This window comes from Martes martes (assembly GCF_963455335.1).
Source record: "Martes martes genome assembly, chromosome: 10".
NCBI classification, from domain to species: domain Eukaryota; kingdom Metazoa; phylum Chordata; class Mammalia; order Carnivora; family Mustelidae; genus Martes; species Martes martes.
Window position 1 is genome coordinate 77,192,451 of NC_137898.1, and position 14,245 is coordinate 77,206,695.

Sequence of the window (14,245 nt, forward strand, 5' to 3'; positions counted from 1 at the left end):
AAATAGGGCAAGCAGCTCAAAAGCCTTTACAGGAACCCAGTAGCTACTAGTGTCATTGGACTTGGGGGATGGATATGGGAGGGCAGCAGATGAATTCAAGATCTACGTTAGGAGCACTGCAAGGACTGGGGGATCTGGAGGAAGACAAAGGTGAGTGTTTAAGAGACGACTTCCCAGTTTCTGGCTGGAAAAAGTGAGTCAAGAGCTGCACAACCTAATGAGATAGAGGGAGGTGTGCAAAGGGGCTGTGGTAGAAAGAGGCCAAGAGATAAAAACTGGACCCCGTGACTGTGAAGCACCTGCGAGACATTCAAGTTTGTTAGCCACCATAATAGGTATAAAATGTCCTACAAAGCACAGAGAAGTCACGTGGAATGATAAATGCCTGCATCTTCTCACCAGTGACCCTTCCCACCTTCCTCCTGTGGTGCTTGGATGTCCTGCCACTGGGCCACCTCAAGGTGGGGGCACCACAGAAGGAGCTTATGGGGAATGACTCGGCCGACCACGCATAGGCTGCTTCAATGATGACCCTCAGTAGTGATGCAGACACCAGCTTTGGGGCCAGGAAGGCAGGCATTTTAGCAATAAAATGATATCAGCCTCATGGCACAGTGGGAAAAATGGAGCCCAACATTTTCTTCAGTTACAGGCATCATAATAGGTTTGTTGATTTCTCGATATTGATGTTTTCAAGGAGTCCCAACAGAAGGGCCTCGGTACCTAGTCCTGTGCCCTGACGATCAGACCACTGGGAGCACCAGCCTGCACGGGGGATTCCAAGTAGGACTGTCTCCAGGGGAAATGCCAATCTAAGGTGGCATCAGATGCAGGGGAAAGTCTCTCTCCCGCACCAGAAGACCAGAGAAGACAGCCTATTTTAGGAAAACAATGACTCACTGAAATCACACCCTGCTCTTAAGTTAATATGCCTCCTTCTGGACTAGAACCTGGTTTCCTACCGTGATGGGTCTACTTCCAATTCCCCATCAAAGGACAAATCAAAATGCCATTTAACAATCTGCTTTCTAATTAAAATGTGAGCCATTTTTTAGAAATCACATTTAACTACACAATTCCACATGGCAATAAAGCACTGTGCTCTGTGGCCCTGATTAATAGAAGCATTTGCAGTTATTTAAAGGAGAAGGGAGAGAAAAACCATCATTAGAAACAGCTAGATTAAACCCCCGTTAGTGTCTTTCAGTTTACTCATAGAGTAAGACAGCGCAGTATTAATGTAAACTAATTAAATTTCCTGCATTTAAATAAGCCCTAACAAAAAGAAAACTTAGAGGATTGACTGGAGGGTCCTGGAAGGAAGAGAACTACTTTGTCAAGAAAGCTGGGGTGGGGGGTAACACCATGGTCAGGCTGCACCCCCGCTTCTTTTTTTTTAGAAAAGGTTTTATTTATTCATTTGACACAGAGAGAGAGCGTGAGAGAGTGCAAGAGCACAAGCAGGGCGAGTGGCAGGCAGAAGGAGAAGAAGGCTCCCTGCAGGGCAAGGAGCCTGACAAGGGACTCGATCCCAGGACCCTGAGATCATGACCCAAGCCAAAGACAGATGCTTAACCGGTGGAGCCACCCAGGCGTCCCCAAACTGCATCTCTTAACACAAGGTTAAGGTCAAGGGTCCTCTCTCCAGAGGGAACACAGCAGGTGGGTAGGAGACAGGGCCCCAGGTTTTGTGATGGCAGCAGTGGCTTCCAAGGGGAAGGACCAAAACGGTGTGGCAGGGAGAAAAGCCGAACTCCATTCACATTGGTCCCATGACCTCATGGAAAACATCTAACTGCTCTGAGCCCGACTGCCCATCTCCTGGGACTGGCAGGTGAACGCAAGCTGGGGATGTGTGCAGAAGCACCCTGTAATGCAAAGGTAAGAGACAACTACTGGTTACTGGGAGGTAGGAAGGGTTAAGGCAAGGACTCTCAGTCGATGGGGACCCACAAAACTGGGAAGATCAATAAGAAACTTCTTTGAGACATTTAGCAGTGCAGTACATAGCTTGAGAAAAGGAACCTGAGCACTCATTCATTTAAAGCAAAAGGGTTTGGAGCAGGGAGGTGGTGAAGACGCCGCTGTCTGTTGACTGAAGCGGCTCAGAAGATCATGCAGATGGACGGAGGAGGGGGTCTGCCAACCAGTATACAGGAGGGCCCCCAGTCACAGCATGACGAAAACCCCACCTCCGGCAACCTCCATTCAACACCGGCTAGGGGGAGGCCACGCTCCCAGTCACTGCTGTTCTGACTTGCCTGTCACCTCCCTTCCCTTTCAGTTGCTGGGCTATTGCTCTTAACATGGGTCCATATTGCCCCCCCAAAAATAAAAGTCAGATAGAAAAGCCTTCCTATTCGCTCCATTTCACCAACAGCCCCAAAACAAAGGACATCTAGAGATCAACAATTTCTGATGAATGCTCGAAAAACAGAATCGATTTGAGAACAATAGTGGTAGAGGGACAAAGTGGGCCCTCCAGCAGCTGACTGTCTAGTGCGGAAGCCTGATACCCTGTTCATCCAATACATGGATGTTTATGGAGCATGTCCAGGCACATTCAGACACGCTCTCAAGGAGCTTTTAACAGACAAGGTGCAAACAGGCTACTACAATCAAGTGTGGAAATACCAGGAGCGTGGTGGGGGAAGGCTCATGGAGAAGGAGCATTGGCAGAAGAGCAGCCAGGGGTGGGGGGCACGTACAGTCATGTCAAGCTCATTACAATACATGTCAGTGAGAAGGAGATAGTATGACAGGGGTTCCAAAGCAGGAAAAGTCACTACCGGCCAGGAGGGAATAAAAAGACATCCTGGATTTCCAGGATGTCTGGGTGGCTCAGTCAGAGAAGCATCCGACTCTTGATTTTGGATCGGGTCATGGTCTTGAGTGAGGGGTGGGCGAGGCGAGGTAGGGAAAGACGGGTGGGGGGCTACGTTACCAGGCTCACAGCAATCCCAGATATGGAGAAATGTTATAGGCAAGATACTAACCAGAGAGAAGGGAACATTAACAAATCCACCTTGTTTGTTCTAAATATAGAGGAGATGTTTTCCTAATATTTACAAATCCACCTTTGTTTGTCTTAAAGGTCACAGACAAAATATTTACCAAGTTCCCTGGTCAGTTTTCTAGAAAAGACCCACCATAAAAGCCCTCAGTGGCCACCTGCTCCAGACCCCTGTCACTCTTAGAGAGCTCCTTTCCCTTCCTTTCTGTTCTCATCTTCACTTAATCAACTTTCATTTCACTTCACCGTTTTGCCCGCGAGATTCATCTCTTGAGTCCATGAGACAAGAAGCCTCAGCAGTCTCAGGGGTCCTGAGATGGGGCCAAGCCCCGGGTCTGGCTCCACAGTCAGCGGGGAGTCTACCTAAAGTGCTCTCTCACCCAGTCTCTGCCCCCCAACCCCTCGCACTGTCTAAATAAATTAAATCTTTAAAAAATACGTACATAAAAGGCTTGATTTCCAGGGAAGTAAAGACCTTCAGGGTTCAAGAGGAACCTGGCCAGGCCAAGAGGAGGGGAAAGAGCACACACAGGACTGGGCATGTTTGAGGAATGCCAGGAACAATAATCTTGCCCCAAACACTGGCTTCCCTGATAAGGGTATTTTAGTGGGTACAAATTTACTTCCATTTACCTTTTCTTCAACTTTAAGAACTGCAGTTTCAGTACTTCCAGCAAACTGACTTCCAGTAAAGGTAACTTGAGTTATTCCTGTTGAGAAATCAGAAAAAGAGGTGTAATAGGTTTTGGGGAACTACCCCTCCACAGACCCCCCTTTGGGGACACTCCCTGCAGTCCAGGTTGAGCAGGCAGGCCCATGGCTTCCCTCCCCAAACTGATTAGCTTGGAGATGGACGCTGCCTCCCTCCCCCATTTGAGGATGAAAATGTGTAAATTTAGGCAAGCAGTGGTGGGTCCGAATTCAGAGAAAGACACACACACACATACACACACACACACACACACAGGGGTGGGGGTGTGGGGGTGTGTGGGTGGGTGTGTGTGTGTGTGTGTGTGTGAGCTGACCATGCACTGTGCAGGTCCTGAATTAAGGGGGTTTCCCGCTCTAGCTCCCCATAGGCTCTATGGTTGGGTCATACCACAGAGACTGAAGTCAAGAGCAAGCCAGGACCTTTACCCTTGACAGGATGACTTGCCTGCTGCTGGCTATCAGAAGCAAAGGCTTTACAAGATTCCCCTGGCTTCTGGGCCTTCTAAGCAGCCCCGTGCTCCAGGGGCTTTCACTCAGCAGGTCACAGAATAGCCCCAGGACACCAGCTGACCTGAAGGACAGGCTAACGGGCAGTGCTCAAGTCTGCTCACTCCAGACCTGGGTCTCCAGACCTGGCCCCCCTGTCTCTGCACTCTGACCAGGAGAGCCACCTGTGCTCTAAGCTCAGTCCTACCACCTCCTCTCTGGGCCTCAGTCTCCTCATCCATAAAATAAGGGTGGGAGACTAGACCACTGGTACTCAAAGGTCACCCACCAAACTCTTCACTGCTGTTTCATGAGAAGATAAGCACAGAAATTAAGAGAAGCTGAGAAGCTGTTACAGCATATAAGATTGTCACACAGCCCAACATGCGATCAGCAGAACAGTCTTGTTGAACGAAGCATAGGTGAGTCTCCTGCAGCTGCCATAACAAGTTACCGCAAGCTAGGTGGCAGAAAACACCACCAATCTATTCTCTCACGGTTCTCGGGTCCGGAAGGCTGAAATCATAGTGTAGGCAAGGGCCACGATCCCTGCAGGAGCTCTGGAGAAGGTGCGTCTTGCCTTTTCCAGCTATCGGCACTCCTTTGCTTGTGGCCACATCTCTCTTCTGCTTCACTGCCTTCTCTGTGCACGTAACATCGCCCTCTTCCCCTCTCTTCTAACGACACTTGGGATGGCACTGAAGGCCCACCTGGATAATCCAAGATGATCTGCTCTCAAAATCCTTATCTTAATCACAACTAAAAGACCCTTTCTCTAAACAGGGCAACATTATTGCGAAACATCTTTGGGGCGACCATTAAGCCCACAATAACTGATACGGGTATTGCCCAATTTGTGTGTGGCCAGCTGTACCGGTACGCACTGTACATCCATATCAGAGCACCACCAGGGGGAAAAAGACCATCACCCTGTCTTTCACGCAGCTAGGACCCCTGCTTTTCCTCTGCACCAGTGGAGCCTGGACTGGACAGGATCAGATTGCAATTACCACCCCCAGGAAAGGAAAGGTTAACAGGTAAGGAACAGGTGCAAACTCTCCCTCCACCCTTCCCAAGCTGGTCTCCCACCATCTTTGGCAGCCAGTAGAGGAGCTGTCCCTTCCTTACCCCATCCTTCTGTACCTCAAGCAGTTTTAGTTGAAAAGTAGTTAAATTGAAAAAAGAAAAGTAGTTAAATTGATCTGTTTTCTGTTCAAGTGTTTAAAACTGTTTTCAATGTTCAGAGTTTTCAACAGATAAGCTTGAGAACAGAAATAAAACTGATTTTACTAAAATGCTTGTACACGTAGCACTGTCCTGGCACTCATACGTCCTCTCCCCAACACCCCTCCCTGGTAACCTTGAAAACGCTCAGGCTACATAACAAAATGGAGAAAGCACTTGACCTCTTGACAAAGCAAGGATATCACTTCATTTGAAGATTTCTTGCCTCATGAGACTACTCTTTGCTAAAGGAACCACTACACTGAGTCACTTTGCTATGTAATATGTCAATCTTAAAAGGGCAGATGATGTTAAAAGTAGCTGAGAATGTTGAAAATGATAACACTCGATGCAGGTATGGCCACAGTAAAATGGGCACCCTCATCATTCAGCTACTAGTAGGAGTTATATAACAGGCACAATCTTTCTGGAAAGCAATTTGACAAATTCTTATTAAGTGGCTTACCTCACACATACCCTTTGACACTATAATTCCATTTTCAGAACCTTATATTGGAGAATGAATCAGAAGTGGGGACAAAACTTAATGCTCAAAGGTATCTGCGGCAGAATTATACATGAGATAAAAAACTGGAATAAACTTAATAGCCCACAAAAGGAAGTGATGCAATGTGATAAATTATGGTACATTCACAAATACGGTTTTATGCAGCCACTAAAATAACATTTTACAAAGAATTTCTCATGAAAATAATTATTGCAATAATAATAGCTAATCCTTACAAGGGCCAGGCACTATACTAAACTTAGTATTCCCACGTTACAGACCGGAAAATGGAGGGAGCGAGAATTAAGACACTTGCCCAAAGTCATCCTGCTAGTTGGAGACAGCACAGGGGTTTGAGCCCATGCAGTCTGGCTCCAAAATTCACTCTTAAGTCCTATGGCTTATGGGGCTAAAAACTGGCCCCAAAGACATTATGACCCAACCCTGGGACCTGTCCGTGTTACTTTATGCAGAAAAGGGGTCTCTGCAGATGTGATTAGGATGTCTTAAGCATCTTAAGAGCACTTAGGTGGTACAGTCAGCTAAGCTTCGGACTCTTGGTCTTGGTTCCAGTCGTGATCTCAGGAAGGTGAGATCACCCACATGGGGCTCTGGGCCTAGCGCAGAGTCCGTTTAAGACTCTCTGCCCCTCCCCCCTGCATGTACACATGCTTTCTCAAATAAATAAATAAATCTTAAACAAAACAAAACTTAAAAAAGATAAGCACCTTAAGATGAACAGATATCCTTAATTATCTGGGTAGACCCTAGAGGCCTACCTCTAGAGGCAGAGATTACACACACATACACACACACACACACACACACACACGTGTGCGCACACTCATGAGAACAAAGGCAGACATGGGAGAGATGAGGCCACATGCCAAGGAATGCCAGCAGCCGCTGGAAACTGGGTGGAAAAAGCAATGGCTTCTCCCCGGAGCCTCTAGAGGCATCACAGCCCCTCCTCTACCTTGATTCTAACTTCCGGCCTCCAGAATGGGGAAAGAATCCGTTTCTGTTGTTTTAAGCCTCCCCATGTGTGGGAATCTGTTACAGCAGCCCCCAGAAACTAACACAAACTCCTACGGTGCATAGCTCTCAATGCAAGAGAAAATATTCTTATGTGAAATAGGAAAAGTAGAAATCGAAATTTAAACACAATGATCTTAATTATGCGTACACAAATGCATGCAAATACAACAAAATGGTTTTCAGTGATTATCTCTGAGTACTAGAATTATGGGTAATTTTCAGCATTATACATTTTGATATGTTTCCAAGTTTCTACAATTAGTGTGTATTACTTTTACAAAGGGAAGAAAATTATTTTTTTTTAAAAATTAGCCAAATCATGATATTCCTGCAACTCTAACTCAATCACAAAAATTAGAAATCAAGAGGGCCCAAACTCCCTGAGAATAAGACTTCTTAATTCAGTCTCAGAGCAACACCTGAAAAATCAGGCATCCAGATGCACGCTGTTCTCGAAGTGACTCCACTCAACCCTCGGCCTCTCTAAAGCCTATTAATTTTCAGACTCTGGCAGGAACATGAAGTGGCTAAAAAAGTTTCAGGCTTTGAAACAAAAGGATAATTGAAGCCGGTAAATGTTTTCCTGTTTGTCTATCCATATGAGGGGGTGCAGGGAGAGGGGCCGTGGGCGATTTCTGCATACTCCCAGAGCTCATCCAGCCCAAAGTGTTTTGGGCCACATGCCAGGAACCAAAAGCACTGGTTAATAAACATGTAAATGTTTGATTTCTCTGTAGGTGACTTCACAGACTGAAACATCAAATTAAACACTAGGTTAATCTTCTTAGCAAAGTCCTGACTCCAAGGCTATTCTAATACAAAACCCTCCTGCTGTCATCTGTACAGACCGGCAGAAGACCAAAGGCCAATTTTACCATATCGACATCATGTCCTTTGGTGAAATATATTCATGTAAAGAGTGTATTAACATTCCCCACCCCCTGCCATGTACAGGTGCTACCAGATCAAAATAGAAGGTAGGATGTGTTGTGTTTTGTTTTGAGTGGAAGAAAAGGGAAGGTCACTGGTCCTCTCCAGAACGCGTGAGGTCAGAGCAGTGGGGCATGAAAAGCACGTAATAAGGTTTTATTCAGCCCACCCTGTAAAGTGCAGCAAGTTCGGGCACTGGGCTGATTGGAGACCACCATGTGGAGTCTGTCCTTTAGCCTCAGATTCTTCAGAGTATGCTTTTTCCTTCTTTGCTCAGCCAAGCGATATAGACACACACCTACTATGTGCCAGGCACTAAGTCGAAGTTGGCTCACATTCGGAAAGATCTTATCTCTGCCACACCACCCTCACAGATGAAATGACTGGGCAAACAGCCCACATCTTAATGATCTTCATCAGTTGTTTGGATCATAAGGATAAAGGCAGTGGCAAAGTGTTGTGAGGAATACCTAAACAGACCACACAGGGCCTTGAAAATGGGAAAAACAGAAAGCAGATGGTTTAGCACTGCGTACCTTCCTACATACCGCTTGTAATTTTGGGTGATCAGTTGATGCACACTTGAATCTCCCACTTGACTATCTACTCTATACAAATGGTTTATTAGCATTTTCTCCAATTTTTTTTTTTTTTTGCTTGCACTGCATGCCTAAATCTACTAGCACCTAATCTTAGGAGGGACTCATAAAATAGCTCAGATATAAATCCATGCACAAACGAACACATGTAATGTTTCCTCATCTGTAAAAGTAGAAAAACCAGGCTACACAATTATTTCCCAAGGGAAATCCCAAGAATCCTAATTCTATGAGATATGCCAAGAAGAGGAGATTCCCATGTTATTCAACTTTGGAAATACCACATCCTATAGCCTCCCATCCCCCTTCAGGATTCACAATGCACATTATACGATGAAGGATCTGGGAAATCCTTCCATTCAAAACCTGCTGACCATCCTCAAATCTAGTTAAGCACAGACACCCCTGCTGCTTAACACTTACTGACATCACGGAGAACAACTGTCGTAAGGAAATTCTGAAAAATGCTAACTCAAACTCTTCATTGGTTCAAAAAACATGTATAAAGCCCTTGCAATAATGATATGATGATGATGAAAAGAGCCAACATTAACAAATTAGCATTTAATAGGCAGATTGCTTCCGGGGTACTGCCACCAAGATAAGTATGAAACCTGGCTCACAGTCTACAGTCCACTGGAAGAGACTTCAGAACACATGATCAGTAAAAACAGTATATATAAAAACCCGTGTGTGTGTGTGTGTGTGTGTGTGCGTGTGTACACATTTGCACACAAAGATGGAGAGCTGGTGAGGACAAGTGTTCCCAGCAGATTTAAAGCAAGACAGTCCGGTAAGTGCAGATGAATGAAGACAACATAGTTTTCAAAGTATGTTCCCAGACCCTCTCCGTGGCTGCTGCAAGGTCAAAGCTACCTTCACCCGTGTTGGCACTGGCCAGACTCTGCAAAAGCAACGCTGGGTAACATTGCTGGTGCCTTCGCGGCAATCCAGGAGTGGCATATGACTCTATTAGTCGCCCCTGTATTCCCCACGGCCATGTACTCACCATTAAAAAAAAAAAAAAAAGTCAATTTCACCTAAGAACATCCTTGATGAAGCAGTAAGAAAGTATTTATTGTATTACAGATCGACCCTGAAGGACACATCGTTTTAATATCCCAGCTGAAGAAACCGGAAGCTCTCAGAAAGCACTTCCGGGGGCAGGCGAAGTGCGTTGGCTGTGGGGCGGAGCACTTGTGTGACAAGGCCGCGAGCTGGATCAGCCGCCCTTCAGGCGCCACCATTTCTACTTGAAAGGATGGCAGAAAAACTGTGGGTTATTCAGACTCAGGTATTTGTGAAAATTTTCTCAAAAGTGAACAAAGGAAGCTGGTGATGTCAAGAAAAACTGACTATATCTGTTGCTTAAAAAAAAAAAAGTGTGAGCTTTCAAGCAATAACTAAAATTGCAGAAAAACTTGCATCAGCCATGGTGAGCTGTGGGTCCTCCCCATACTTGGACTTTCCAGACGACAGTGGTATAGTACCCTTAACAAAAGTGCTGTTTTCCAGATGACTCACGTGTGATGTTTCAAAATGCATGGAAGAGCTTTCCAAAGTGCAAGGTGAACCAACAGATTTTAATGGAACAAAGTATGAAAAGTCCACTCATGGGGTTTCAGATTCTCGGCTACAACAAACCTTTAGAAAACTACCACTTGGGGGTGCCTGGGTGGCTCAGTGGGTTAAGGGTCTGCCAGTGGCTCTGGTCATGATCTCAGGGTCCTGGGATGGAGCCCCCCCTCCACTGGGGAGCCTGCTTCTCCCTCTCCCTTCCCTGCTCCCCCTGCTTGTGCTTTCTCTCTCCCTCTATCAAATAAAAAAACAAATAATCTTAAAAAAAAAAAAAAAAAACAACTACCACTTGTCAAGTTCTGTTGTAGTTTCAAAGACTACCCACAATTAACTGGAAAGGTTATTAAAATACTCCTCCCTTCCCTAACTACATATCTGGGTGAGGCTGCATTGTCTTCTCACAGTTCAACCAACGCAACATATTGCAACAGAATGAATGCAGAAGCTTTTATGAGAATCCATCTGTCTAGGGTGAATGCAGACATCAAAGATCTGGACAAATGTGAAACAAAGTCACTCTTCCCATTAAATGTTTTTCTCTTAGAAACTGTTATTTTTCATTAGAAATGTTATGTTATCATGTAATGGGTTTATTACTGCTATAGGTAAACTAATAAGTATTTTTAAACCTTTTCCATTTCAATTTCGAATACAGTAAAGATTGCTAAATATAATCCACATTATTGAAAGTTCTTTGGGGAACTCATTAATTTTTAAGAATTTTTAAAGACAAAGGCACCTGGGTGGCTCATTTGGTTAAGGGTCTGCCTTCGGCTCTGGTCATGATCCAGGGGTCCTGGGATCAAGCCCCATATTAGGCTCCCTGCTCAGTGAAGAGTCTGCTTCTTCCTCTCCCTCTGCTCTCTCTGTCTCTCTCTCTCTCTCTCAGTGCTCTCTCTCACTCTCCCTCTCAAGTAAATAAAATCTTAAAAAAAAAAAAAAAAAGAATTTGTAAAGGCACTCTGAAACAAAAAGTTTGAGAGCTACTGTTCTCTCGTAGGGGAAGCAGGGAGGCGTGGCAGGTGCGGTGCGGGTGAAGAGGCCGCGGGGAAGGACATGGAGGGTGTCCCGCACAGTGATGAGGTGTTCCAAACTGATCTTACAAGAGCCAGTGAACAGTGCAGAACCCCCAACGTGATCTGGACAGATCTGCCCTTCAGAAAGAGCAGGGACACCATAAAGGGGCCCTCTACTCCATGAACACACAATTCCAAAACCAAGTCAGTCTGATGGGAGGTCAAACCATAACACACTGAAGGTCCACGATGACAATCTCAAAAGCAAAAGACAAGTTTCTGTAAGCGAGCAGGAACAGAAAAAATATCAAAATTTAATGATGGAGAGGAAAGAAGTGGAGTCTTGCAAAACAGACTTGCAACCAAATGGAATTCTGCAAAATGAGGGAAATCATCAGTAACAAAGTGCAAGGCTCTAAACATCTAAAGATGCCAAAATCAAGATGCATTTCAGGCAAGTTTAGAAAATAAAAATAAAGAAGCCAGCAAAGAGCAATAAACTGCAGCAGTAAAGAGGAGGAAATGAATGCAGCCCAGAGAAGACAAACAGAAGCGTTTAGACATAAAAAGAAGTAGGCAAGAGGGGAAACCAGCTCCTATTTCTGGAGTGTGCACTCCACCAGTGGGGGGCTGGGGTGCAAGAAGCACCTCCAGAGCAAAGCAGGGCCCTGCAGCGCCCACCATAGGGATGGGGAGGCTGGCCTGGACAACCAGGCATCTTGAGCAAGTAGCTCACCCAGGAAAACTTGGGGGACACCAGTCCAGAGCAGAGACCGTAGAAAACAGAAAGAACACAGCTAGACCAAGTTGCTCTCAAGGAGCTAAGATGAGGACAGTGTCCTACACAGAACTCCAACTAGAAGATCTGGGCAAGTTTCTTGAACTCAGGGACCTCAGTTTCCTCTTTTGCAAAATGAGGGGTCTGCCACCTACTCCCCAAAGTGGGGGAGAGGAGAAGCAACACATCACAGGCGCTGTGAAAGCACACATCTGACATATGGTAGATACTCACTCAGCAAAAGCTGTAATTATTAACACTGTGGTTACGATATCAGGGCCAAAGGGGAATGCAGACCTGCCATTACACTCAGCTGGGCCACAAAGTCCCCAAGGTCAAATATCAAGGTTTTAAAAAATCGCCAGTATATAAACACAGAGAAAGAATCTGAATGGCTTTGGCCCAGGCGGCACTCACTCAACAGATCAGAGAACGGCCCTTGACCTGAGTTGGGCCTGATACCACTGCGCCCGCAGGGTCTCTCCAGTAACAGAGGAACATTATCAAACATAAGGAGATCCAAGTAAGAAGGGAGGGGAAAAAAAAAAACACAAAACCCACCTTCCAGAATAGCCACCACTGCTATGTCATGTACCTTTCACACAGTTTCTCTCCCCTGACCACCAGGATCAGCCCAGTTGGAGGTGGGTATGCTGTCATCACCTGCATTTTATGAACCAGCAGTCTCATGATTGGATTGCAAAGAAAGGTGTAGCCAAGGCTTCTAGCTCTTGACCTGGGGGTCTAGAACTTTCACAAGACCACACTGCCCATCCCCCACAGGGGTTGGAGGGCCTACCCCACAGATATGAGCCAGCAGCTCTTCATTCAGTTAGAACTGAACATTGGGAATCCACTAGATTGAAAGGTAATCTAAGGGCACCTGGGTGGCTCAGTCATTTAAGCTCAGATCATGATCCCAGGGTCCTGGGATCAAGCCCTGCATTGAGGCTCTCTGCTCAGCAGGGAGCCTGCTTCTCTCTCTGCCTGCTGCTCTACTTGTGCTCGCTCACTCTCTCTCTCAAATAAATAAAATCTTGGAAGGCAAGAAGGAAGGAAGGAAAAAAAGGAAGGAAGGAAGAGAGAAAGAAAGAAATGCTTTCTAGAAATGGTAGATAGGAGAAAGAGAATAAGGAATTATATATATATATATATATATATTTTTTTTTTTTAATTTACTTATTTGACAGACAGAGATCACAAGTAGGCAGAGGCAGTTGGGGGGTGGGGCGGGGGAAGCAGGCTCCCTGCTGAGCAGAGAGCCCAATATGGAACTCAATCCCAGGACCCTGAGATCATGACCTGAGCCTAAGGCAGAAGCTTTAACCCACTGAGCCACCCAGGAGCCCCGAAAATAAGGAATATTTTGATAGATACAGTCAATGCAGCAAAAAATGAGAGCCCTGGCTTTCTCTACCATCCATAGCTAATAGAATACCCAGTAAGCATCCACCAACTGACATGCCAGACCCTGCCCTCGGGACTGGGGATGTGAGTCAGTCCTAGGTGACCCTGCACCAGAGAGATACCTAGCAAACAAGGAACTGTTTCTTTATGAACACAGGAAGTGCTGTGAACTTGCCATCCAGGGTGCCAGGGGGCAGGTCATGAGGGGCCTGACTGAGTCCGAGAGATCAGGGGAGCACATAGAGAAGCCCCAAGGGGTCTCAAATGCCACGAGACAGAAAGAGCTATAAGGCTCAAAAGGCCAGCAGGGACCAGGCCACACAGGCCCTGTGGATACACAGACTGTATCTCTCCTAAGAGCATGTAACCCAGCTAGAGAGAAGCATCAACCAATTTGCATCATAAAAAGTTATTTATTGTGGCTGCAGCTCAGAGTGAAAGTAGAGATGTTTGTCAAACAGAAACTTTCCAACTTCTTTTTTATCATAATTTACAGAATAAGACACTTTACTCTGCAACCCAGGGCACACGTGCGCGCGTGCACGTGCATACACACACGCGCGCATGCTATGCAGGGCAGGCCAGTCTGGGCTGGAGCCCTGACATGCTCGGCCACCCTCCACCAATTTCTCAAATTCCCTGAGCCTGTTTCCTTATCTGAAAAACAGGAATAATAATAATGATGCCAGTGGCATAGGTTGTTGTGGGAGATAAACTAGTCAATACACGTAAAACTCTCAGCAACTTTGTCATCTTCTACTGTACACCTATTATTATGCATGTCTCACAAAATAAAACTCAACCTTACTACATGCACTCCACTCTAATGGTTTCCATTCTCCTTCCTTCCTTCCTTTCTTCCTTCCTTTTCCTCTTTTTTTTTCTCTCTTCCTCTCTTTTTCTCTTTCTTTTTCTTTCCCTTTCCTTCTTTCTTTATTTCAAGGCTGGTAAAGACCT

General features: G+C 45.7%; 1 protein-coding gene across 4 annotated transcripts in view; it reads right to left on the reverse strand.

Moving 5' to 3' along the window:
- Positions 1-14,245, reverse strand: part of SMCO4 (single-pass membrane protein with coiled-coil domains 4) — a 59,471-nt gene that overhangs the window by 16,320 nt on the left and 28,906 nt on the right. For all 4 annotated transcript variants that reach the window (XM_080816141.1, XM_080816137.1, XM_080816138.1 and 1 more), the window contains exon 2: positions 3,647-3,723. The gene's annotated coding sequence lies outside the window, so the exon portion shown is untranslated. The remainder of the gene's footprint in view (positions 1-3,646; positions 3,724-14,245) is intronic.